The sequence below is a fragment of the Cyprinodon tularosa genome, unplaced genomic scaffold, assembly GCF_016077235.1.
Source record: "Cyprinodon tularosa strain WSP-4 unplaced genomic scaffold, ASM1607723v1 ctg199, whole genome shotgun sequence".
NCBI lineage: Eukaryota > Metazoa > Chordata > Actinopteri > Cyprinodontiformes > Cyprinodontidae > Cyprinodon > Cyprinodon tularosa.
The window spans coordinates 1,663,590-1,690,508 of record NW_024038729.1 but is presented as its reverse complement, the minus strand read 5'-3'; the positions used below and the strand labels follow the sequence as shown (position 1 = coordinate 1,690,508).

Below are 26,919 nucleotides of genomic sequence, written 5' to 3'. Positions count from 1 at the left end.
TTCTTTGTCATGAATAATAATTTCACCTCTTCTCTGCTTTCACTCGGTATGCTGCTCAGCACTGGTTATCCTCACACTGCTAGGCAGATGATCTAGAGATTTACTTTCCTCTGAAACCAGTTTGCAGTGACTCCCTCCATTTTTTATTGGATAACAATACTGCTGTGAACTATTTTCTTTTTGTTTCTAGTTAAAAAAAAATGACTGAATATTTTTAATTTGGCTCCAATGGGACTTTAGATGTCAGCATTTTAAATTTGGATTTAAGAAACAATTTTAAAACTATGGGTATAATTGTCAATATGGATTTTACATTTCAAATAACATTTATTTAGCATTCAGGACAAGCTTTACTTGAGTTGCATCTTTGTTTATCCTTTTATAGATTACACTGACCTGGAGAAGGCCACCCATGCCTTTAGGAACTGCATACTATGGTTGTGGCCAAGTCAAACCTAAATGGCCTCAAGCTTGTTCAAAAGACAGCTGCCCATCTTTTAACAAATACCTCCAAATGTGCACATATAATCCCCATCTAATATTATTATTATAGGCCTCCTGTTTTTGTTAAATTGATTTTAAACCGCCCTGCTTGTTTTGGAAAACTCATAAGTGCAGCACACTTCCTCATTTCCTTAAAGTGTATATGCTAAATCCCTGATTTCTGTCCAGCCCAGAGGGTTTAAGAAATAATTTCCACCCAAAACAGACAGCCAAGTAAATTATTAATAATTCTATTTTTTTAATTAATTATTAATATTTTTATTCTTCTCTTAAGCCTAGCTTAAGGAGAAAGCAGATATGTACTTTGGATATTGTTTTGTTTTCAGTGATCTGTTTTAGCATTTAGAATAGAATAGAAAATCCCTTTATTGTCCCACAATGGGGAAATTCTGGTGCTGCAGGAGCAAACAAAAATATTATAGCAAAAGGGGTCACACAAATGTGGACCTTAGAAAAGTGTATAAAAATATCTGTAAACCGTATGATTTTAAAGGGATAGTTCGGTATTTTTGACATGAATCTGTATGGCATCCCCATCACCAGTGGCATGCAATCACACTGACTTACCCCTGGCAGCGTCCTGTGAGCAGAGTTATCGTCCAGTTTTGGTCAAGCCGAAAGTAGTCCGGCAGGTTTTTAGGACCAGCGAAATAAAACTTTTCTCTTCCCAAAACATAATGTTTTCAAAAGAGTGATATTTTTGCATCCCAAAAACATTGTAGTGGAAAAAGTCACACGTCGTTATCAATTGGTCCTATTTTCTCTCTGTTCGTATCACTGCGCGCCGTCATTCAGACAGCGAGCTCAACAACAGCCAGATGCATGTCTCCCTCCGCCTAGCTCCTAGCTGGTCCTAAAAACCTGCCGGACTACTTTCGGCTTGACCAAAACTGGACGATAACTCTGCTCACAGGACGCTGCCAGGGGTAAGTCAGTGTGATTGCATGCCACTGGTGATGGGGATGCCATACAGATTCATGTCAAAAATACCGAACTATCCCTTTAAGTTTACAATCGTTAATTCTAGCTTTAGTCTCTTTCTTTTGATATTTGAAAGAGCATTATAGATCAGTGAATGAAATTATGCTTTCACCTCATAATTATTCCATTCCTTGTGCTTGCCTATTACATATAATGCAAAACATTGATAGAATTTTTTGGTTGTAATATCACAATGTAAAGCTCTGTGGGATATAGTTTTATAATGTGTTGTTCATGAGACCAAATATAGCTAAGACCAAAAATAGAATGCAAATTCTAAAGTAATGTATTTTTAGGGTATATGATGTTGTGCATTCAAACCTGAATGCATACACAAACAGATGTAGATGTGTTAATGTGTGCGTTTTATGTGTCCTCCTCCTTTAACCATAAAAAAAGAGAGCGACATAAAACCAAAGGTAGAAGAATTACATCTGGGAAAGTTCAATTTCAGGTTTAAGCGAAGCAGTATTTCCCACTCGGCAGCAGAAAGGCAGGAGCTCTCCGGGGCTTTCTCCTTCCAAAAAAAGCAAGATGAACAGTTTCTTTCAGCACCTTGGACAGCTCCCTACAAGGCTTGAGCCCTCGTTGTAAAACACTCTTTCTTAAAGCATGAATAAGACATTATTAATCCTGGTCAGATCCTTTTCTCTGGATCCTATTTTGTGCCATAGTCTCAGTAATATACTTCCAAACATTGTGAAAGCTTAACAAAGAATGGTTTTTTTCATCTTAGAAGTTAATAAAAATATATACCTTGTTTTTTTTTTTTGAGAAATCCAGATTTTCACTTGAGAAACAAATGTGAAGAGTTACTTTTAGATAAAGTAGATGGAGTTGAAACCTTGAGGAATTACTAATCCCTGACATTTTGTTTCCATCAGTTTTCATCTTTGAATGGTACAGAAAAACAGATTCAGCTACCGTTTAAAATTAACAGAAATTAAGCTGTAATAAACATTTAATACATTTCTACAGAAAAACATTAAGACTAATTATTTGAGCTGAGGCTCCCCAGTCACATCTAGAACATATTTTATCTCAACAAAAATCATGCCTTGCTGTCTGTTAAATTCTCTTACTTAGCTATTAAGGGTTTGCTGATCATCTCCAAAGATTCAGCACATATTGCTGGAAAAACTCAAGCTCAATCAATATATGTTAGTTCTGTTTTTGTTTCTCCAAAAACTGAAATATGGATATCATCTAAGAGGACAACACCTGACCTTAAAAAGCAATGCAAATATGGCATCAAGTAAAAAAAAAAACTGTTTTAACAAATACCCATGTGGTTTAGAGTGTTCATATGTTTGATAATCTTGCAGATCTAATTTAGGTTTAACCTTTAAAATCTCTGTGGAAAAATATGGTGCGGGTGTTACTGACAAACTTTTAGTAATAGGGCAGCTCATGTTCTGATCAGACAGACATATTTAGTCAACTTTTCTAAAACCTGGAGTTTTCTGAACATATAATTCAAAGGGAATATTTTACTCTCTATAATTATATTGAAAAATCTGTTTTACAGGTAACTCATAATAATAATAGCTGTTGTTTTTAATGGGATTACCAGACAGACTTTGACCCAGAGTGTCTCAAGCAAAGTCTTGTCACATGTGCTTCTCCGTATGTTATATCCATTTAACAAAAGGCAATAGGATTATGCTGTGCGGCTTTGATCCGCTTGTTTCTCCGGACTAGGCATTCGCTGATACAACAACTTCTTTAGACCCAGTATTTTGGTCATCTTACAGAGTGATGCTGAAAGGTGAGCCTAATGTATTTTGTATCCTGCTTTTACATTAAGATTAAGAAACATTTTTTTTTTTAAATAAGTTGATTCAAAATTGTTTTGGACAGTCTTACCTACAAATGGATTTGCTGTTTATTTAATTATATAGATTTTCTGGATGTGATGTTTTCTATGGTCACCTTAATATGTGATATATTTAGTTATTCAGTTTTCAGTTTATGTAAAATGTAATTTATTATCAAGAGAATGGGTTTCATATGGATGGTCAAAGAGGATTTACATAATTATGAAAAATACTTAGGAGAATGATATGAGATTATTTTGTAGTATGTTGCAAAAAACTACCAAAAAAACATAGTTTGATGTCTCACAAATAGAACAAATGTTTAACTAATCAGAAATTTGCTATTGAGAATCTGCAGATAGCATATAATAATTCAGGGATTATTTTACCCTGCAGATTTTTTGATTGTAGATTTTTAAGCTTATTAAATGAGAAAAGAAAAATATAAGAAAATGCAATATTTTTCTGTTTATCAACTAATAAACGCAAAATAGTAGTAAAGATAAACTATAGCTGAATAACAACTTTTAAACTAGAGGTGCAAAAGTTTAGTTTGAAAGATTTACTATCCCTTCGATTTTTATATGCAGCTTGTCTCCAACACATAAGAAACTACTGGTTGAATTCCTCTTTGGTGAGTAATTTACTTTTTACGACTGGACTCAGGCACTTTAGCCTTAAGCTGTTATCTCAGTTCAGAATACGAAATTCAAGGTTACAGTTAATCAGTTCAAGATTTTTAGTGTGTTTATTTTCTCGAATGTGCTAAAAAGCTCTTTAAGAAACAATCTGTTTGGAAATTATGTAAGTTTGTAACAGTATTTTTTTGTCTGCACTTACAAGAAACACTTATAATATTATGCTTTTTGGTTAAATGTAAATATTTAGTGCTAGGGCCCCATGGACACCTCTAATGGATGGTCAATAAAAAGCCCAATGTGCACAAAAAAAACAAACTCAAATTCAATGGTTTTATCTTCGTGGGAACTGTAGTAAACTGAGTTGCTACACTAGTTCCAGTACTGCTCCCTGCAGAAGAGAAAAACTGCTATAGAACAGAAAGCTTTACACATTAAAATCTAAGTAAGGGGGCAATATATTATCATATCAATATTATTATTGCATCACTATTATTTTTAATGGACTTTGGAGCTCCTATTAGATGATGGGATGATGTTAAAGGTAATTTCGACTATTGGAAACAATTAAATCGTAATCCAATTTACAAATACTGTGCAGCTCAAGCTGTAATCACTGGAGCCAAGGGCAAACTGGTTGTTAGTGGAAAAAGTCTGTTCTTAGAGGTTTGAGCTTCAATTAACATAAGCTTATAAGACTATGAATTCACCACAGAAATCTCAGATGTAATACTAATATGGCATTCTCCATTTTATTGTAAAGTTATAATGACTGCTGTTGCCAGCTGGTGATTATTTTTATATTTAAAGTTTATTGTTGAATATATTTATAAATTACTGAGTTAAGCCAAAGATTTATGGTAAATTGTCGGACTAATCTCAGCAGGAGCTAAGAGAGAAATTTGAATTTGAAACAATTTCCCTCAACAGAGACGGACGCTTTTTTTTTAGGTAATGTTCATCCCGTTTTTTTTTTTTTTATTTTGCTCTGGGAAGCAATCAGAGATTACAGTTGGGGGAGCCACAAATTACAAATTTCACAGATAAGATAAAGTCTTAAGTTGGCAATGAAGAATAAACTTGCTTAGAGTTTTGAGTTAAAGTGGGTAAAAAAAATCAAATGATGGCAGAATAACCACAAAAAAAAACAAAAACAAAGCGCGTCAGAAATTAGTTTAACCCACATGACATACATTGAACAGTTTCTCCAGCTAAATTCATCAATCCAAGAATTAAGCATCTTCACTGTAATCATTAGACTATAATGGAATTTGGTAGAGATAGCTATCTCAGAATGCACATACAGAATATAGAAATAAGTTTTAAACAATCATAAAAAAATAAAATTAAGCATCTCTGGAGGACACCGTTACAGATATGGAAAACCCTAAGAAGAAAAATATAAAATAAGCAAACCTTAAATCTTCAAAGAAAATAAGAACTATTGTGTAGAAGACATCTTTTGAGAAAAATTACATGGAAATGTAGGATTTAGTATTTACATAAGTGCATCATGTAACAGAGCAGGCTGTGAAACGGACTGGTGGTCTATCTGATTGTTAGCAGGGCTGTTTATGTGTGCATTTGTTTCATCAATATAAAGGTGTATTAAACCCCACCAGACTCCTAAAAAATCTGCCCTGTTAAAAAACCAGGAAAGGTAGCCTTATAAGAGCTTCTTTCACATGTTATGACAGAAAATTATTCAGCACATAGTGGTTAATCTTTAATATAGGAATTTAATAGTACTAGTTGTTCTATTTTTAAACATGGGCAGATATGGATCTTAACTGGAATGAAACCAGACTTGTTGCCAGAAATTCTGATCAAAGTCGTGATGTCCTGCAGGTTTTAGAGCAGGGGTTACCAACGTGGTGCCCACGGCAACAAAGAGGCCCTCGGGGACCTCACAGGGTGCCCTCTGTATCGTCTGAATCAGAACAACTCACCAGTGGGCTAAGTTTAAAATTTTATTTTATTTTGTTGCTCTTTTTTTAATCACTCTTACATTTATAGAGTTATCAGAATGACAATATTTAAAAAAGAAAATAAAATTAAAAGAATCATTAAAGATGTTTATTATGAATCAATTCTAGGTGAACGCTGGCCCCTCCAGTTCATAGATCAGTATTGGTAGCCCTTCCTATGACCCGTGAAGTAGCTCTCAGCCCTGAGAAGGTTGGTGACCCCTCTATTAAAAGGTTTCCCTGCTTCAGCACAGCTGATTCCGATTAGCAAGCTTTTACTGAACTGTAATAATCAGAATCAGCTGTGCTGAAGCAGGGAAACCTCTAAAACCTGCAGGACAGCAGCTCTTGAGGACTTTCGGCATGCCTGATTTAGACAAAAATGAATGTATGACTAAATGTATTAAAACCGCTGAGAGTTTGAGGTTTAAGGGTGACAAAGGTGATCAAAAAGTTAACTAATGACTTTTCTTTCTCAGCTGCTGATGTTTGAAAGTATTTGAGAAAAGATTTTTAAATGAATGTTTGGTAGAGCAACAGATGCTGTGATTTAATGCAAGGCGCATCCGCATGGGAAAACTCATTGCCCAGCAAATTAAACCATTACCTCCCTGGTTGGAGTTAAATATGGAGAAATTACTCATTTAATGTCTGATTACTGGGTAATACAGCCATCTAAACAATGGCTGCTCCTCATTCCCGTGAGAAAAGTTGAATGTTTTGCAAGACACAGCTAGCAATTGCTTGTCAGGTTCCTACTGGTGTTTTATTAAAAGATTCACGCTAAGAAGTCAAAAAAATTCATCTGTTAGGATTCATTATGAGATGGCTCCCTAGTCTGGAGATTTGTCTTCATTATCCAGCCGAGCACCGGGCAGATAACACCGCCTCATTTACTTTCTGTGCTTCAATTTTCCCCTAAACGATAATGCAGCGTCTCTTTTGTGGGCTGTGGTAAAGACAAGCAAGCCATTTTCGATATGCGCACAGGATTACAAAGGTTAATCATCAATTTAAAGTTAATCTTTGTTAAATACCAGGAGAAGCGTGGTTTGTGCTCGAAACAGATATTATCAGACAAACTGTGGAGCAATCCACTCTCTGAATACACAGGGTGATAGTTAATCTGGGCTTTACAGCAGGAGCTGATGAGAAAAGCAGCACACTTCCTGACTAACGTTCCACTGTTTGATAAATTTAGGACTTCATTCTGAAGAGGGTAACCTTTTTTCCTGGCTTTATAGCAGCATTGTTCTGAGAGGACTCCCTTTCAGCCACAAAACACAGAACTTTCTCCCAACCTAACCAATGCTTCATGGTTACAATTACTATGGTGTTTTTAAAATATTCAATCAAGGACAAGATTTCTGTGTCTGGGAAAATAAGTAATTAATTTTCTTCTTTTATTTTCTCCGTTTCATTTGCAAGCGACTGGGGAACACAAGATCCTGGTTATTATCTGCTCTCAAATGGTTAAAGATTGTCTGCCAAGTTTGCTAATTAAAATTTGACTGACTGTCGCCTTTTATCCCAAATCCACATCTGTCAAAGGTGGAACTTTGTGACAAAGAAAAATAAAGAATAAGAAGCAAATACGTAGAGTCATAATTAGATAAAAAAAAACGACATCCCTTTTTAACTTTATCATGTAAGAAGTATGGTTCACAAAACTTCCATTAAATGTTATTGTTCAGTAAAAGGTATTCTTTTTAAAAATGTATGAAGACCACATTAATTACAAAAATGGATGTTAAATTGCTGCAATACAAACTGTAGAGCCCGTAACTTAACGTTGCAGTGTCAAAAATTTCAATTAAATTCCTGAAAAGTACAGAGGACCTCTACTCTTTTGGGTCTATGGTAAATAGGCTTCTTTTCCAGGGGGGAGGTTAGTGTGTCTATGGTGACCTCTCATCAATGACTCATTATAATGCAGTCATTACAAAACATGATAAAAATAGCCAACTTTGAAACCAAAGTTAGTGCTGCCCGTTTTGTTTTTATAAAAGGAAAAGTCCGGTCATATTCAGAATTCAAACTTCTGACATACTGTTCAATAAATGATGTGTTTTAATTATTAGTAATTTTCATTTTAATTTGCTTTACCGGAGGCATCCATGTTCGTCAAAGAACACTACTGCCACCTACTGGTTTGTGACGTCACGGTGCGGTATCGGCTGTTGATCAAGTCCCAGTGCTGTATCTGGTGTTTGTCACAACGCACTACTATCCAAGTCATCTTGAAAACCTTCTTTTTTTAAATATTGGCAACATATAATGTTGGGCAGAAGTTCAATGGCAAATCCTTTCTCTTCAAGTTGGCAATCCAACGACAAACCCGTCCGTGGAGGATCAGGAATCGGAAAGGTGAAATAACACATTTTTTTTCTTCACTTTTACAACATCCAACTGACATGCACGTGGGAATTGTCCGCTTAACTATAGCTCTCGTGAATTTGTATGGAGAATGGCGCTAGGCTTACCACACCGTGACGTCACTGCCGGAAGATGTCAGGAGTGAGGTGTTACTATATTTGGGCAAAAATGGCCGCTCCCAGACTCAGTGATCTCGATGAAAATTATTATTTTTATTTTTTTTCTGATTAGCGCTAAATTCATTAAATCACCACAAATGTTTTAGTTTTCGGTATAGATAATGATCCATTGATTATTCCTTGCTGACCGGACTTTTCCTTTAATCTTTTATAAACAATCAAACCTGTTGCATCCTAATGAAGTCAAGAATCTGTTAAGTATGCGTTTTATTATTGCTGGATTAGATTATTAGAGCTACATTTTTTCGGATCAACCAGGCTCGAGTTTCTACAACTTGTTCTGAATGGAGGCTTCTCTAGTTTCAGATCTATATTTGAGTTTATATTAAATTATTTTAACATGCCTCAGATTTTTACTGTAGACTATGTTTCATCTGTCATCTGTCATCTCATTCGCTGAGATTTTTGGATCACTTGCTATTGGACATTAAAAACAAATCAATCCGGATTGAGAGGGGCAGAATTTTTGAGTTTACTTGAATTTGCTCTTTTAAAAATTCACGCTAAGACAAGTGGTTTTATGTCAAAATCTACCAGCTTTCCAGGCTCCTGGTGCTAGATTTTACAAAACAAATGAAGACTTTATATAGTTTTAATAAACTTTTAGACTAATAGGATTAGTCCTGTTTAAAACACTGCATTTCCTACCATCCTCAGCTCTTTAGTCCCACCCCAATAATCGGAAATAGAATCCTCTCACCTTGATGGGAAAGGCAGTAATTCCATTGACAAGCCAGGCTCCTTTAATAAAGATTAGCCTCCTAAAAATCAATAAGCTGAACTAATTTTAAAAACGACTCAGACTTGTCTAGACAAACACATCTCCAGCACCTAAGCAAACATTTTAAAGGGCCTCTTTCATTGATGCAGTTTTCTCTACATCGCTATAAGGCACAGTTACAAAGCGAGCCAGCAAGTAATTCCACAAATACGCTCTCCCCGATTCTTCTTATTCCCCCATTAGGCCCTTTGCTGCTGGCTCCACAAACTTCTCTAATTAAGAATTGCTTTCCGGCAGATTCGCACATAAAAACAGCCGCTGCTGCAGAACCTTGGGTGATAAAAACAGTTATTGGACCGGCGACCTTTTTCGCCTCTTATCTCCCATAAACTCTTCAGTTGGGTTTACAGCAATAAGCCAGAGGGGAATCGTGAGCAGGAATGATGACTTATTCATGAACAATGACACAACAAGATGCTACAGATAAAAGAGACAGTGAGATCTCCCTTAGTACTGCAGTTCAAGAGTATTCCTTATGAGGCTTGTATTGATTAATCTTTGACTGGGCATTGGTTCTGCAAGCAAAAGGATACAGAGTGCAGGAGCTCTTTTGAAAGAAATAATAACCCACACTCATTAGCTTTACCAGGGCACTAACTTAAGCTCTTTGGTTAAGCATTACTCTGGCTTAGACAAAGCTCTTCTTTTCTATTAGAGTCACCCTGCTGAAGTGACATGCTATTTTATTCCCTCTATCTTCTTAACCTGATTCTGTCACACTGCCAGATCCGCACATGAGTGGATACTGCCATTAAGTCACAGACGGCTTCTTGCAGTTTTATAAATGGGTGAATTATTTACACATTTCTTACCTAACTACCAAGCTGTTCTTTTTGCATGATTTAAAATGAGCTAAACCCACAGTATGGACATTAAACAGGTCATCAAAATGGCAGGCAAATCTTTCGAAGGGTCATCTTTGCTACAAAGCTAAGAAGAAAGAGAATAAAATAACAAAGAGTAGTGCTTTGCACTCCATAGCAAACAGAGTCTCGATGCCTGCAGAATCTCAGTTCTGAAGCAGATGTTAAACCCAGCTGGCACGGGAGTTTTCATTCGCTCACGGGCAAAGTTTCAAGCTTGCGCAGAGGAAAGCTAAAAACAGCTTAGTTCTACTCAAGCAGCAGTGTGGAGTCCTAGCAAATGCCAACACGGTAAACAATTAGGAGAGACAGGACACAAAGCTGCAATAGGTGAAAGTAGGATGATTTGCATTCCCCTTTTCAATGCCCGCTGAAGCCTCTGAGGTGCTCTCCTGCCTGAGAGGCAGAGCATCAGCACAGGGAAATGGAGCTGGAGATTGTTATTATAGATAAACACTTCTTTTACAATCTAGTTTGCCCTGCAAGTAGGAAATTACAAGGCTGTTTCTCAACAATAAGCACAGAGGTGACTGATTTTATTTGCTTGTGTGGTGCAATGAGAGGCTCAGAAGTGCATGTACGCTTTATGTCTTTTGTTAAAATGCTACAGTCACTGAGAAATGTTTTAGGTTTTTCTTTACACAGAAATGTTTGGTTCAGCTGTGTTGTCAAAAGCTAAGCCAAATCAAGCTTTTCATAAATTTGCTTTTTTTTGGGTGGGAGTCAAATACTTTTGAAAAATATTGTTTATTAAATTTTGCAAAAAATAAAAACTGAAAAAAAAAGTTGAACTCAATGTTGTTTGATGAGATATTAGTTTAATTGATTTGCTTGTGACTTGGTTTCTTAAATGAACAAAGATATGCATAAAAATGCATAATAATATTGCAAAAAATAGGAAATATTTTACATTCTATTGTGTTGAAAGACATAAAATAGAACCATGTCCCAAAACGGCCATATTTGTTTGTTAAAATTTGACTGGTAAAAGTCGACCAAAAATCAAAATAGAAGGGAAGTTTGTATAAATAGTTCAGGTCGACAGCAGGTTGCTCAAAAATAAGTATGCTAAAACTGTGCATTGTTGCTTGCTGCAGCAATAATGCAAAATTGGATTTCAGTTTTATTACTTTTCTGGAAAAAAGAAGATAAGCACAGCTTTGTTATCGGGACTAGGGCTGGAACTAATAATTAATTGTAAATTTATTAATCTGTCAATTTTTTTTGATTAATGGATTTTCACCAGGTGAAACTAAAACTTTTCCGCTTGTAGAGTTCTGGATTGAGCATATTGATGGACAAAAAAAGTTTAATCTTAAATGCAATTATGTTAAAACTTTGGTATAATTGCTGCTCAAGGGATGCACGATATTGGGACTTTGGCCGATATCCGATATGCCGATATTTTAAAACTCATGTAGCCGATAACCGATATCGATGTTAAAGCTGGACAAAAATAAGTAGTCATTGAAAATAGCAGTTTTGTTATCCATTTCTGACACTTTGAAAAATAATATACTCAAATATATTTTCATATGCTGACATCAAATTGATTTTTAAAAATGCGGTATCGATCTATTTTACTTTCAAAATCTCGTGAAATTTCATTGTTCTGTTACAAACTGTCGTGATATTTTGCAAATTCTTGTGAGATTTTGTTAGTAAAATAGATCGGTACCGCGTCAATATATCAACATTAGTGCTGTCAAAATTATCGCGTTATTATCGCGTTAACGCGAGGCCATTTTAACGGCGATAATTTTTTTAACGTGAGATTAACGCTATGTGGTTTTATGGTAAAATTTTCCAAGTACATCCCGCCGCAGCCTGCGGGAAGGCGGGGCTATTTTCCCCCAGTGTATGCATTTCTCATAGGCTTCGAGAGCGGAGCTCCTCAAGGAAAAAAGAAAACACTGGGTGACGCTAGTGCCTTTTCTTTAAGCCCCACCACCAACAAACAAGTTGAGTGTCTGGTAACTAGTAGCAACCTGAAATACGCTGAGAAAACAGATTACTGAGGTGAAATGGAATCTGCTACGGCACTCTTGCTGTCACAGGTCGGTATCGTGTGTGTGTGTGTGTGGGTGGGTGTGTCTGTGTGTGGGTGGGTGGGTGTGTGTGTGGGTGGGTGGGTGGGTGGGTGTGTGTGTGTGTTCTCATTTTTGTTAAGAGGCTGAAAAGTAACTTTCTAGAGCATAGACTACCTCCATCTAGTGATGTCGGTCTATTGATTTTGATGTATTGATTGAAAATTGTTCATTATTATCTTGGTTAATTAACATCTAATGTTAACTGTACTACATTTTATAGCAGTAGGGTAAAATGCTTGTCTTTGTTCAAAAGACTGTATTAACTGTAAAGACTGTCTTTTACATCAGCCTGTTTTCAGGGCCTTTTTTTTGGCTACATATTTGTTATTTTTTGCTACATGCCTCCCCATCTTCTTGCCATATGTTTCTATGGCATAAATCAGTGTCTGTGACCTGTTCTCATTTAAAAAAAAGAACATTGGCACAAACCTAGCCTGTATGTATTTTTTGTATGTCATCGAGAGTATTTAAATGATTTTCAATCAGAAAAAAATTTGCGATTAAAATGCGATTAATCGCGAGTTAACTCAGGCATTGATGCGATTAATCGCGATTAAAAAAATTTAATCGATTGACAGCACTAATCAACATATAAAAATATGGCAAAATTTTGTAAATTTTCGGGGGATTTCGTAGCATAACGATGACATATAGCAATATTTCATTAGTAAAAGAGATTGATATGGTGTTTTTAAATGGCAATATATCAGCATATTTTTCCCCCTCGTCTTTTTAAGTCTGTAAAAAAGACGTTTTTGAGGAAGAAGAAGTAGTATTTTATTTTTTTTTTAGACTTTAGAAACTCAGAAGCTGATCAAATATCGGGTTAAATATCGGTGGGGTGGCCGATGTCCGATATTCCGTTTTAAGGCCGATACAGGCCGATACCGATAGGGGGCCGATTATATCGTGCATCCCTACATTTTAGACTTTATATACTCCATTTACCGATTCATCGATTACTAAATTAGTTGATGATTTCAATAACCAATTAATCTGATTAATTGTTTTAGCTTTAACTGGGACGTCTAATTTCCCTTTGGGGTAAAAAAATATTTTCGATCAAAATAAACTGAACTGAATTGAAGCAAATCGGCTGACAGCTGGGCAGGTCAGACTGAGCACAGTTTATTGTCAACTTTCTCAAGCAAGAATGGTCTGAATTATCTAGAGAGGTTATAGCAAAGGGCTTGATATTTTACAGATAAAAGAGGGCCTTGTACTGCGATGCTTTTTTAGTAGCTCTAACTGAAAAGCTTGCCAAAGTAGACAGCCTGGCAGACAGATCAATGCTCAGCAAATTCTTCCTTGTCTCAAAAGAAACCTCAGCTGTTGGTACTTATTGTTAATTATAAAATAATAAATAAGGGATCAATCGCAAAGGTCAATCATGTTTATAACAATAGAAGCTCCACCAGATATGAGTCTTTCTCAAGTCCGTCTTTTAAAGAACTAATAGAAAGCTGTAATAACATATGAACTAAGCCAGTAGTTATATGTGCTTGAGGATGAAGATATATTTTAAAGATAGAATATATGTTTTTACAAACTTCAAAAGGTTACCATGAGCAGCCCTCCTTTTATATGCTTTATTACTGAATTAAATGAATAAATAATATAAAACTGAAATGTAAATGCATAGGGTATATTGAAATGAATGCGTTGCTATAGTTTCTAATGTTGAAACAATTACAAATCAGGCAGCGTCTTCAAGTCCACAAATCATCTGTTGTGTTTGCTGTTTCTCCTCTCTGGTTTACCTGCGTATGTTTCTTTTTTTGTTACTGTGTGTCGCTGTCGGCTCTGCTATCGGCTCCAACACATACAGAGCTGCGCCCTAAAGGTGTGTTCTGCTATCTGATGACACCTTTCTAACTCTGCTTCGTCTCTCTCTCTGAAAGTGATCGAAATGTCGGTGGAAACATCCAGTTCTTCACCGCTGGTTGTGTTCTCAGCCGCTGGAGAAGCAGTTGCTTTATGTGCCCTTTCCACGTCTTCAAAGAGCGCAGCGAATTTGCAGGATTCGCAAACCTAATTTTGTTATATATACTGTATTTACCGCCATTGTCAGAAAATGAGAAAAGACTTAGACAGTGCTTTTCAGAAGACAATTGTCTCTCTTTACAAAGAGAAAATCATAATCTGTTTAGTTTTAAAAGAATTGGGAGTCAAGGTAAAATGTTCCAGGACTCTTTTGACTAGTCCTTAGGCTATGATGGATTTTTGCTCATACTAAATATTAGATGATTTCTAGAAACTTAGAAGTCCTTGTCTGGAACATGCATTCTTGGTCTTTCCAAAGTTCCTTAAAGTTTCCAGGAAAACACTTTGCCAGATCAAGAAAATACCTGGAAAGGTTCAGGAATTTGGTACAGGTGCTTTTTATTTTTTTGAAAGTAACCTCTTTGTTCAAGAGATTAGTATAACCATGTGATATGTCCAAATCAGTCAACTTTGATCCTATGTGAGGGCCATTAAATAAGCAAACCTGTAAGACAAGAGTTCTTTCCCAACCAGACCAGAGCAACACCCACACTTCTGCACAGGAGGTCTCCCTCTGTCTGTGCATCTCCTCCTCCATTCCACCATGTGGTGTTTTCATAATATAAGATATTAACAGACGCCGCAGAGAACAAAGCCCCTCCTGCAGCGGGCAAGAGAGAAAAGCAGAACAGCAAATTCAATATTTTTTTTCTTCTTACTATAAATAAATTAATGTTTTTCCCCTTTGGACATTTTCATCATCTATGGTTCATAGATGATGTTAAATCAGCACAAATTATTTTGACCATGTCTTTGCCTTACTCAGAGTCTGTAATATTGCAAATAGAAGGGCATTTTACATATGTAACAACGAGTAAAAGATTGCATTTTCTTTGAAAATATTTTGGAATATGTTAAGTTAATAGCCATAGAAGCCTCATCGAAATACATATATACACAAGAAACAAGATCAAATCACACATGCGCTTTAATAACACCCTGGTTTGTCTGATATAGACACTTTGATTAAACCAATGACTTCGCAAGTTTTAAACATAGCACAGATAAACGACTGAGTCACCACACTCTTTGATCCCCCTGATGATGTTACAATCAATGACCAGCATGCAAGGCGACAACTTGAATTACTTATGCAGATTAGGTAGCTTGATATTGTGAGAGTTCCAGTCCAAGGTCAAGGGCTGAGAGAGAAAAGTGCAGCTGTCACTGTCAGTCCAAGCCGTTTCTCATCTGCATATCTTACAGTTATGGTTGACTGATTTGTCAACATTCGCACACAAAAAAAGGGGATGTATTTACCTCTGCTACTTAACTAGAAGTCAGGTCATGTTCTAACTGCTGGTCGGTCTGACAAATGAAAATCTGGAGTAAATGATAGCAATATAAACCAGAATACGTCCGTTTTTTTAATAGTTTGCAAGTAATTTTCTGCAGTTACTCTATGGTTTGATTTCCTCTAACGCCTTAACACAACGACCTCTAATGCAAACAAGGCACTACCCTGTGGGAAGTGGTTTTCAGTTAAATACATTATTACTCGCTTGCCAACTGCTGCCTTGTTTTGAATCGATTCAGCACTTGGCAGGCAACTGTACATCACAGAAGGTTTGAAGACGAACCTGGAGTTCTGCACCACTGAATACATATTTGTGGTGATAAAAAAAAACCTGGCAGATCTGAGTAGTATTACTTCCAATTGGATATTTATGTGCCAAAGAGTAAAAGGATTTCCAAGTTCTTTAGGACCGCATGCAGACGCCAGCTGTAGTTTAGGGGAAAGAACAAAAGATGATACCTTTAAACCTGACAACACACTTGGGATATTTGCATACCGTAGTTAGTATGTATTATGCAGTTGCATTGGTGGAACACTTGTGCATAATTCACAGGAAAGGTGGGATTTCTCTTAATGGGCTCAAACATAAAAAAAAAAAAAACTTGAAATTACAGTATACAGTTGAGACATTTACCTACATCAATAATTTACATGCACATAGTTTATAGCTTTTAAAGATTTAACTTAAGTGTTATTTAATGAATTTAACATTATTTTCTAAAAAAAAAAAAGATAAATTTAAGTAATTCATAAAACAATAAAATAATAGACATCAGCCCAAATAAAAAATCCATAGCAAGCAATGACCCTCATGACTGATAATTTGCACAGGTTTTATATCAAACCACACAGAAACATAAATGAATATAATATTAGGGCTGCAACAATACTAAGATCCATATCCATATATCTATAAAATAATTAATGATCCAATTGCAACAACTGTAAAATGAAAATATTTATCTACATAGTTACTTTTAAGATACACTATCTGGCATAACAGTGTCATAATGTCAACAATTTTTATTTTTATTTTTTTTTTTACATATTGATGTGTAGAATTTTGTTAGATGGGCATATGATGCTAGCCTCGTGAGACCATCCTGATCTCGCGAGCTTTCAAGGTTTCGCTCGCTATTCAGTCTGGAGACTCTCCGTTGAAGAAAATTTGGAGCCGTTCACCAAAGAACGTTCAATCAGCGTTGGCTTTGAGGCGGGTTGAGGTGTGACGCAACGAGAAGCGCGACAGTTTAGTCTAAAGAACATGGCGGCTTCAGCCGATGAAACTAGCGTTAGCGTGGCTATCAAGCAAGTTTTATCGGAATTACACTGTATTTCTTCACTGAAAGAAGAGCAAAACACTGCTCTGGAGGCTTTTTCTCAGAGGAAAAGATGTTTTTGCTTTTCTCCCGACTGGTTTCGGCAAGAGTTTGATCTATCAATTGGCTCCTCTTCGTCGTCGCTCTGTTACGTCATATGCTTGGTTGATCTGATTGGTTTATTTGGCCCGTCTATCACCAACATAGGCCAATCAGCTAACCAGTATTTTCGCCCCTTCCCAAAATTACTTCTACGGAAGGTTTCCAGATGGATATGCAGAGCAAATCCATCTGGCGGAGTCAGGTTAATATGATGCTGCTGGGGGGAATTGGTGGCCTAGTGGTTAGGGCATTGTGCTTGGAATCCAGAGGTTCTGAGTTCAAGCCCCACCCTTACAGACTAACACTCTGACTCCCTGAGCTAAGACCTTTAACCCCACATTGTTCCCCATTCTGTGCCACACAATGGCAGCCCACTGCTCCCAAAGGGGATGGGTTAAATGCAGAGAGTTTATTTCAATGCGTTGTACTTGTGACAGTGTTATGACAATAAAAGCTGAAAAATAATTATGTCCATCGGAGATTTCTAAATTGAATTGAATCAAAATCCTATCAGAGCAGATATTGGGATATCAGGAAACATTGTTTCGCCATCCAAACAAATCGATTTGATGTTGCTTCGGGTTGCAAGTAACATGCTGTAGGATCGTTTCACTGCCAGTAAAAAAAAAAAAACATGATCGTTGATTTTATTGATTGTTACTCATTATTGGTACTTAAATGCATTATTTTTGCTTTATTCAGTGTTTTGTGTATAATCTATTAAGTGTTACTTTCTTATTCGTGTCTTCTGTCTAGTTTATTCCATGTGTATTATATTTGTTCTTTTAGATTTAGTTCTTTATTTTGTATATCTCTGTTTAGCTCCAGTCATAATTAGTCCCTTCTGGGCTGCCTTCCCTCAGCCTTAATGCTTTTCAGTTGATTCAGCTCACCCATTTTCCTCATATTCTGCACCTGTTCTTTCTCCCATATAAACGCTCTGTTGGTCATTGTTGATTGCTAGATTCTTCTGTTTCCCTGCCTGGTCATGCCTGATTTCCTGCACGCACTTTATGAATTGCTATATCGGTGAGTTGTCTTGCTAGTTTCCTTATTGTTTCATTACCAAAAGATTGTATTTTTTACCTTTACCTAACTGTATTTTGGTCCCATACTACTCCAAACATGACAAGTAATTCTATAATTATAAATCTCACCTTAAAGTAAAAGTTAAATGATTAAACCAGGGATCATAAAGGACCAAGGCTACATTCACTCCGCAGGTAAATGTAACCTGAATCTGGTCTTTTAGCTAACATGTGACTCATTTTTTACTTTTTCACAGTAATCTGAATGGCCCAATTTTAATCTTTTAACCCCCACAAAAATACTGATTTGAGCCACCCCCATATGTGGTTTTAAACCGGACACATTTCGAATCTGCAGATTGAACAGTTATGCATTTTTGTTGATTTATATGTCATTGCCAGGGCTCCCACTACGCATCTACACAGACTATTAACAATTAACTGCAGCAGCAGTAAACTACTGCTCCATTGCAGCCCGTTGTTAATAGTTGGTGCTTTTTCTTTCTTACCTTGTTTCTTTTTTGATTATGTCGTAATGATACTGTCGGCTCCCATCACTCAAGAATGTAATAATAACACAGAGACAAAGACATCAACTATAGTTGTTGTTTTTTTTTTTTTCGTTTCTTTTTCAGCAGAGCTTTTTTGAAGACCTCAAATGACAGCCACATTCATCATTATTTCCGTAAATAGTGTGCTGCTGTGTGGAAACTCGGAATAGAACACCAAGACCTGCTGTGTGAACATAGCCGATACTCTCTTTGACTCTGTTTTTCTTAGTTCGCTGATGTAGTCAGAAGGTCTAACAATAGCTTAAATCATGAAACTATTTACACAAGTCCAACTCATCAAAGATTAACGCAGTTCATTACAAGATGCTCTGCTTTTTATTTCATCAAGCAGTTCATCCATAATGCATTTTTATACTGCAGTGTTCAGGATGCCTGTGAGACTGAAGAAACACTGTGGAATTCCAAGGAATCGCACTAAAGCTGAAGGGGGGAAGGTTGTTAGTGCATTTGTTTTTATTATTGTATGTCTGCATTTTCATAGGGTTCCCTGTTGTGAAAGACAGGAGTAATTCCCTTGGAGAAGATCACTAGTTGTGCAAACCACAGAAGAAGCATGATAGGATTTACACAAGTATTAGACTGGCAGAGAAAAATTTAGCTTGATCTGTTTCACTCAGTGCAAAGCCCTCCTTTGCACTGAGTGAATGTTCATGCAGCAGACAGTATGGGTGCTTTATCAGAAGTGGAATAAGGCTCATCAGGCCACTCTCTGATTGAATCCGCTTTCATAGTTGTTGTTTTTGAGAAAAACGCTTTTCTGAGTGATTCAGTGTCCTTAGGATCCGTCTGCTCCGCTCATCCGAGCACAATGAGCAACTCTGCCTATTTTATCTGCAAAGAAATGCCTTTGGGAAATCCAGACAATATCAGCTGATTCTTGACATTAATCTAAGGTCTTTGACAAATGCCATAGCCAAACAGGAATAGGCCCGGCCAAAGATATGAAGGCTACTTTTGTCTGCTAGCAAGGGAAAAATAATACATTTAAGCTAGGTAACTACAAGGTTGTTGCCATGGTGAGATTCACACATCTCAGTGTATTGATTCGACTCTTGCTGAAGTGAAGGATCCTTATCCTAAGCATCATACTAAATTCCATGTGATATTATTGTTTGCTGAATGTTGCCAATTGTTTTGCACATGCATTACCAACATATATTTGTGTATAAAACACATGAAGTCCAATGGCTCATGCTTGATGTGTGCACAGATGGTAGTGGGCAGAAGGACTGGTAATTGCAATCGCCGTCCTTACACAGTAAAATAGTCTGCAGTAACTGGAGTCGCTGAAAAAAAATAACCATACATAGAAAGTTTAAATCAGCCTATAAAAGATCACAGTTAAGCCACTGTAATTAGTGCCTGGGGCCTCTTGTTTCTGGGTGCACCAGGAAATAACACATTACACCCTCTTAATGAATGACTGTGCTGACATGTGGGCGTGACTTTGGTCATTGTCTTAGTCATACACTCCACAAATAGCCAAATATTGCTGCTGTGTAATTTCTCCTTTGAAAACAAAGGGAAGTTGTTTTTCCTTCCTAGAGTGATCATATAAGGAGCAGATGTTTATATCATTAGTTAATCTTTCATACAATTGTGGAGTAAGTTCATATCTTTTGTCCATGAAGGAACAGCCGAGTCAAAACTTTAGCTTCCTAATTTTATCAATACTCAGAGAATTTTGTGATTAGATGAAGAATGAGCAAAAGAACATTATGGGGAGAAGTTTGAGATGAATACAATTTACTGAACACATAGTTATTTTCCTGAAACTTGCAGCAAAAATAAAAGTTATAAAAAATTGAAAGGAAGGAACAAAAAAAAAAAAAAAAAAAACAGAGAAACCTTTAGGATACTTACAATACATCACAATCTACTGTATGCTATGTATGGTGACTATTAACTATGCAATTGTTTATATGTCAATAGAATACCAATTTATGCTCTAAGTCAGCGGTTACCGATTAGCGGACAGCGGTCTGGATCCGGACCCACCTGCTGGCTAATCCGTACCCAACTTGATTTAAAACATACAATAAATTATAAATAACCGCATGTTGTTCGACGACAGCGTCTAACTTCATTTGCACAGCTTATCCTGTTTGTACGGTAAAGCCCTCCAGAGTTTCTGGGACCAGGATACAGGTGATAAAAATTAGCCAATGAGCTGTGTCGATCAGGGCTGCTCCTGCTACCAGCTACTTTTAGACACAGCAGGCAAACCTGTGGCAAGCCTGGCGATGGGAGAGAGGAATAAAACGATGAGAAAAAGTAAAAGAAAATGTGGACTGCGGTAAACTGATGATAGAAAAGTGAAATGGCATGCTCAAAGATGACCCTACACATTTTGTGTATGTTTGACTGAACCTACTGCTGTAAAGCAGGATTCTCCACCATGAACAGAATCAAAAACAAATATTGATCCAGGCTCATGAGTGAGCACCTTGATATGTGCTTGAGAATGGCTCTGTCACCAATCAAACCCAGGTTTAAAGCCTTATAGGTCAGCATAAAGCCCACTGTTCTTATTAAGCCATAAAAAACAAAAAAATAAACAACAACCGGTCAATTCAGGTGTTTTATAAAAAAAAATGTGAATCGGGAAATTGTACCAAACTGAACGATTTGTGTTCTCTACTTAAAAAAACAGATTTTAAAATGTAAAAAAAAAAAAATCTTTTTTAATATCTTTTTATTTAAAAAGTCAATGTATAACATGGATGCTTAAACACCTCATTTTATTTCAGTGTTAAGTTCTGTTTAAAGTAACGGATTATAATTAAAAATGTCTTCGGACCTTTACTGGTTGTTGATCTTCGTTATTTGGGCCCCGCTGATTTTTAATTGGTTACTTCTGCTCTAACTTAACGAACCTTGAAAAACCTTGAAAAAAAAAAAAAAACAATTCTGCTTCCCACCCTGAAAACATATTTTTCACCATGAAAGATGCACTGACAGCATTATGCTTTTGGGATGATTTTCTTTGGTAAGGACAGTGGAGATGTTCGGGTTGGATGGAGTTAAATGCAAAGCAATCCTACAAAGAAAAAATAGTCAAATGCTTTTGTGTGGTTTCTACTCCGGGACCTGTAGCCCCTGCAACATTTTACAAGAAGATCAATGCCATGTCTATCAGTGTCTGCAGATGTTAAATGTTTGACTTATGTTATGCTATTTAGTGAGGCTCAGATAGTAATGAAATTAGATTCCAATATTCTATCCACCAGGTGGCCCCAGAGGAGAATATTCCAAGGATTCATCAGCATTTGCCAATCAACTGTAAGATTTAACAAGTCTATCTAACCAGATGCTCCATTACATGTAGAACAGATTATACTACTTAAATAAAGGAAGACTACTTACTCATTATTTTGTTTGATTTATTCTGAAAGCAGCACTCCTCTGCCTACCAATGCAACCTGTTGGATGGTTTAACGGTTTATTTATAGTTTACTGTTGATAAAGAGGTTAGAAACTCAATCCCAAACTTTTAGATTAGTATAAAATAAACTGTTAAAGTGAGTCAGACCTAAACCGAAATTCATTCATAATTTAAATCCAGTTCTATATATGGAGGAGTGACAGTTAGATGTGTGTAGAAGGGAAATGTTATGTTTTTTTTTTCTCTCTTTCTGTATTAGAAAGAAACTGCATGGAAAAAAAAAAATTTGAAGAGGGGAATGTGCAGGATGAAGGTGCTTGTACGTTTGTTTGTCCCAAGAGACGGCTTATTTGAAGGAAGGGTCAGAGCATCCGACAGGAGACAGCCTTAACAATGCTTTAAACCAGGAAATCAGAAATAACTAACAAAACAACAGGATGCAGGAACAGCAAAGAGGGAAAGTTTGCACTTGGTTTTGTCCATTTATTTACCTGTGATGAAAAGCAACTCATCCCCTTCTAACAATATGTATCAGCTTTGTTTAATTGTTTGACATTTCAAAAATTAAAAGCCACTCATTATTGATTAAATTAATATATTATGTTAAATTATTTGATTGATATTCATAAGTCCCTTCTTTGAACCTGTTTAATAAAGATGTTCTTTGCAATCAAGCATTATTGGAATTGTAATTATTTCTGCACTAACATCTCTAATGAGTAGTTATTAAAAAATAGAACTTAGCCGCTCCCTACAGTACTTGCTGCAAGCCACAGTTAATTTTCTGGGGTCCTGAATATGATTGAGGAATAGTTCTGTAGATGTATAGAGGGGGTTGTTTGGGTTAATTAGAGGGTACACGGCTTCCCACGGAGTCTAAAAACTCTGCTGCCTTTCTCTGATATAAAGACTGACTGTCTGCTCTGGCTGTAGGCATCTCGACTGCTCCGCTGACTGATAGCTTTAACGACTAAATAGTCAGCAAGTATTGCTTTTGTGCATGTTGTGGTGGTCAAGTGGATATATGATAAAGGAATTCTGCAGAATCTTACCAAACATGGCTTCATCGTTCCATTCAAAGGTAAATAGTGTGTCTTGTGTGAACAGCAGGAAAGCATTTTGCACATAAGTGGGCTCTTTTTTCCAGCTTTTATTGTCATTACACTGCCACAAGTACAGAGCAATGAAAACTCTCTGCATTTAACCCATCCCACTTGGGGAGCAGTGGGCTGCCATTGTGCAGTACCCGGGGTCAAGGGTCTTTGCTGAGAGACCCAGAGTGGCAGTCTTTGGGAGTGGGGCTCGAACTTAGAAGGATTCCAAGCTTTTAGGCCCCGTCCACACGAAGTCAAAACAAACACGAAATGCTAATATTTTCCAGAACGTTTGTCGTAAAGACAAAGACGTAAAATAAATGTGATCGTCCACACGAATGCATGAAAACGCTGCAAAATGTATGCCAGGCCTGTAAGTGGCGCTGTGGTGCCAAAGCTAAAATAGGCGACGAAATGTTGGGCATGCGCACTAATATTTATACATGGTTGCCCTGCGGGTCCATTTTCGTGGTTCAGTCAAATTCAGGTGCTGAACTATGTCGTCGATATTGCTCTGTTCTTCCTGGAGATATTCCAGAAGAAGAAGATTCTGCTGTAAGCCCGACAGCAGGGTGAGTAGCATTAGCAGCAACCATTCAACACAGTACGGTGCCATTGTTGTTGTGATACTGTGTCGCGCATGCGTGTTTAGAGGCGACGCTATGACGCATGCGTGTAAGAAAAAAAATGCGGTTTGAGCTTAAAGATGGAAACGCGAAAACGGCGTTTCAAAATCTTCCCACTCTGAAGGCTGAATAAAAAAAAGATCGTTTACAGACCCCCGAAATGCCGGCTTCGTACGGATGAGAGGCTGCTTTGGTGAAAAATGTGTGCGTTTAGGCCAGGGTTTGGCTTCATGTGGACGGGGCCTAAGAGCCTCCACTCCCCTCTGCCTTCCACAGATTGTAGTACCAATCTGTGGAAACTGTATTCGAAGTGATCCCTGCTCCCCTGCTCTCTTACTTCCAGTGTTGAAAAAAAAAAATTAAATAAAGTAATAGGATTGACTGATATAGAGATGGGTACTTTAGTTTTGCTTAAATGTTCTAGAAGTATTAAAGCTGTAGTTGTATGCTAGCAGTAGCGGGATAGTTTTTCCAACAATACTTAACAATTTACTTTCAGGCCTTTATTAGGTTTGTCACTGTTTTTTCAGCCGAACATATGTCCTTTTAATGGAAAACTACATTTGAGAAAGCTGCTGACTGTATCATCAGGATCAGCTAATGTTGAAATTGTTGTGATAATACCAAACACCTATAAATGCAGGAAAGCTGAGGTATTCACAGCATTGTTAATTGGATAAAGCAAAGGACAGCCTCTGCCAAAATGCAAAGGTTTATAGCACTCTTGATGCACTTGTATTAGACTTTCAATAAGGCAGATAGATACAGTCAGCCGTCAACCAACTTAGTTGTCCATAGTTGGGACTAATTCAAATCTTCTAGTGAAGTTTTATTCAATACCTTATATCTCTCAATCAGCGCTGTGGATCGGTGAACCAAAAACTAGCAGTAATGTTTTATTATGGTCCTAGTGGCTCATGATGGTGGAAAGAGAGAATTGTGTGGAAGTCTTTTTATACTCTATGTCTTAAAATAATCATTAACCCTGTTTTACATCATTGAAGTGCCTCATTTTTACACTTATTTAAATATATGAAATCTCTCACTAATATCTTTAACAACTTTGGCAGTTCCTTTTATATTTAGTCAGAAATTCAACATCAATGCATATTAATCTGTTTGCAAAATATTTTAAAGGTTGAATATTGGATATATTTCAGTTTTTTGTGGGAAATTAAAGTTAAATTAAAGTTAATTAAACATGAATTTCTAAGTCTAAATACAAGAGAGGATTTTGAGGACTGTCCTGAGATCCATTAAGGGAGCTTCTTTGGAGTCAGCATGTCAGAAAAAATAAAAACCCTTTCAGCATGTAGGATCAGAAACAAGATGCCTGTCTTGAACTTAAAGGAATAGTACACCCAAAACATGATTAGCCTTCATTTTCTAATTTACTCGAAACGAAGTCATTTAGAATGTTTTTAGAGCATAAACAGTAGTGTATAGGATTTCCCTAAAGCGCGCGCCTGCGCGTTCACGACGCTATGGAAGCCGGCAGACCAAACCAGACGAAAGTGCGCATTCAGCGTCTTTGCCGAGCTGAATGCGCACTTTCATCTGGTTTGGTCTGCCGCGGTTTCCGTAGCGTCGTGAACTCGCAGGCGCGCGCTTTCAGGAAATCCTATGCACTACTGTTTATGCTCTAAAAACATTCTAAATGACTTCGTTTCGAGTAAATTCTGGATGCTACCCACTCAGGACACTTGGAATACATTGGACGAGCAGTATGGAGGAATATTGACACGTTTTTTGTGGACTTTTATGGACCTTTCTGTCTCGGGCACCATAGACCTCCATTATTTGAATGTCAGCAGACAGCAAGAAGCCTCCCAGATCTCCAGATGCATTTGAGATATCAAAAAAGTACTCCAGAGTGTTGTTCAGCATGGGGGTGAGTAGAAAATGAAGGCTAATCATGTTTTGGGTGTACTATTCCTTTAAGGACAAGATCCTACAGACCGGAAAAAAAGTAGGAAAAGCTAACTTAAGAGGTAGGATTCTACAAAAAAAATAAAAATAAATTTGATTTGGAATTGGATGCTTAACATTGAGTAAAAGACTAGCACTGGACTTTGGACATATGACTTGGGGTTTGACTTAGAAAAAAAGATGTGACGTGTGTTTTATATGAAAGGCTCTAGACTTGACTTTGGATAATTTACTATAAAGTTATCAAAATGCTCAAATGATGACTTATCCAAAAATCAGCTGGGCCTGAGTTGGATGCCTCAGGAGGCTCAGCTGCACCAGTGGTTTGGGACATCTCTAGAGCCAGAACTCAAACTGGCTAGCTCAGAGCCACTGGCCTCATCTGCAGAACCTTCCTTTTACCCAATTACCTCTTTATGAAGATAGAGAAAAATCCTCCACATTATACAATCACCTTATTATAAAAGTATCTCCATGTTTACCCAGTGAATCCTCTCATACGTTCCCTGGTCCACTGGGCACTGCCTCAATAAGATGCATTTTTCAAATATCTGGGTCGAAGCAGATATTTGGTATGGCTGCAGAACAGGTTGAGTTCCTTAATGGTTCATTTGACAAAAGGATTTTAATGTTGTGAAAACCAAAGCCATTGGACTTTGTAAAAAAAAAAAAAAAATGAAAAATGAAAAAGTTCCCCTGTGCTCTAGATAAAAATCATGAGATTTGGCTTGGACCGGAATCTTAAGATTTTATTATAAACAAATGACAAAAAACTGGATTGTAATAAAAGACTTTAAAGACTTGGCTACCAAAACAGTAAGAGCGGTGGTTCGGGGTCCTTGCAGCTCTGCAATGCATGTTTTATAAAACAATGTATATCAGTGAAACCACATTCACCTTGGCTTATTTTCCACATTTTTGTAACCTGCTGCCTGAACGCACATTTTATGGTCATCCCTCAGTAGGATTATGATGGTACGCCTCCAGAGTGCCTGAAGGACAAGTACGAGCAAAACACCCAAACCCCACAAGCATAAAAGTGCCTGGAGCTAAGATCAAAATCTAAACTGTCTTTCTGTGCAGCTGCAGCGAGCCACAACAAACTGATGCTGTATACTAGTCACAAGACTCCACGGGGCCACATTTCTTCCCTGCAAACCTATGCTGTATGACATTCCACAGCTCTGTGTTTGTTGAACATGCCTCTGTTAGGTTGGCTACCAGATAATGACTACAATTTGTCAAGTGAAAAGCCCCAACAATATCTATCAGAAGCTGAATAAAGTCAGAAGATCCAGGAATCTGAAACAGCAGCTCCTTCCAGGTGG

The 26,919-nt window shown here is 37.0% G+C and overlaps 1 protein-coding gene across 3 annotated transcripts in view; it reads left to right on the top strand.

The window, feature by feature from the left end:
* hs3st1l1 (heparan sulfate (glucosamine) 3-O-sulfotransferase 1-like1) overlaps positions 1-26,919 on the top strand; it is a 47,690-nt gene that overhangs the window by 15,446 nt on the left and 5,325 nt on the right. Inside the window, exons 1-2 of one of the 3 annotated variants that reach the window (XM_038284045.1) lie at positions 3,172-3,253; positions 3,893-3,936. The exons of 1 other annotated variant lie outside the window; for it this stretch is intronic. The gene's annotated coding sequence lies outside the window, so the exon portion shown is untranslated. Of the gene's footprint in view, positions 1-3,134; positions 3,254-3,892; positions 3,937-26,919 lie in introns of those variants that run through there. One more of the 3 variants, XM_038284047.1, reaches the window with a different exon arrangement.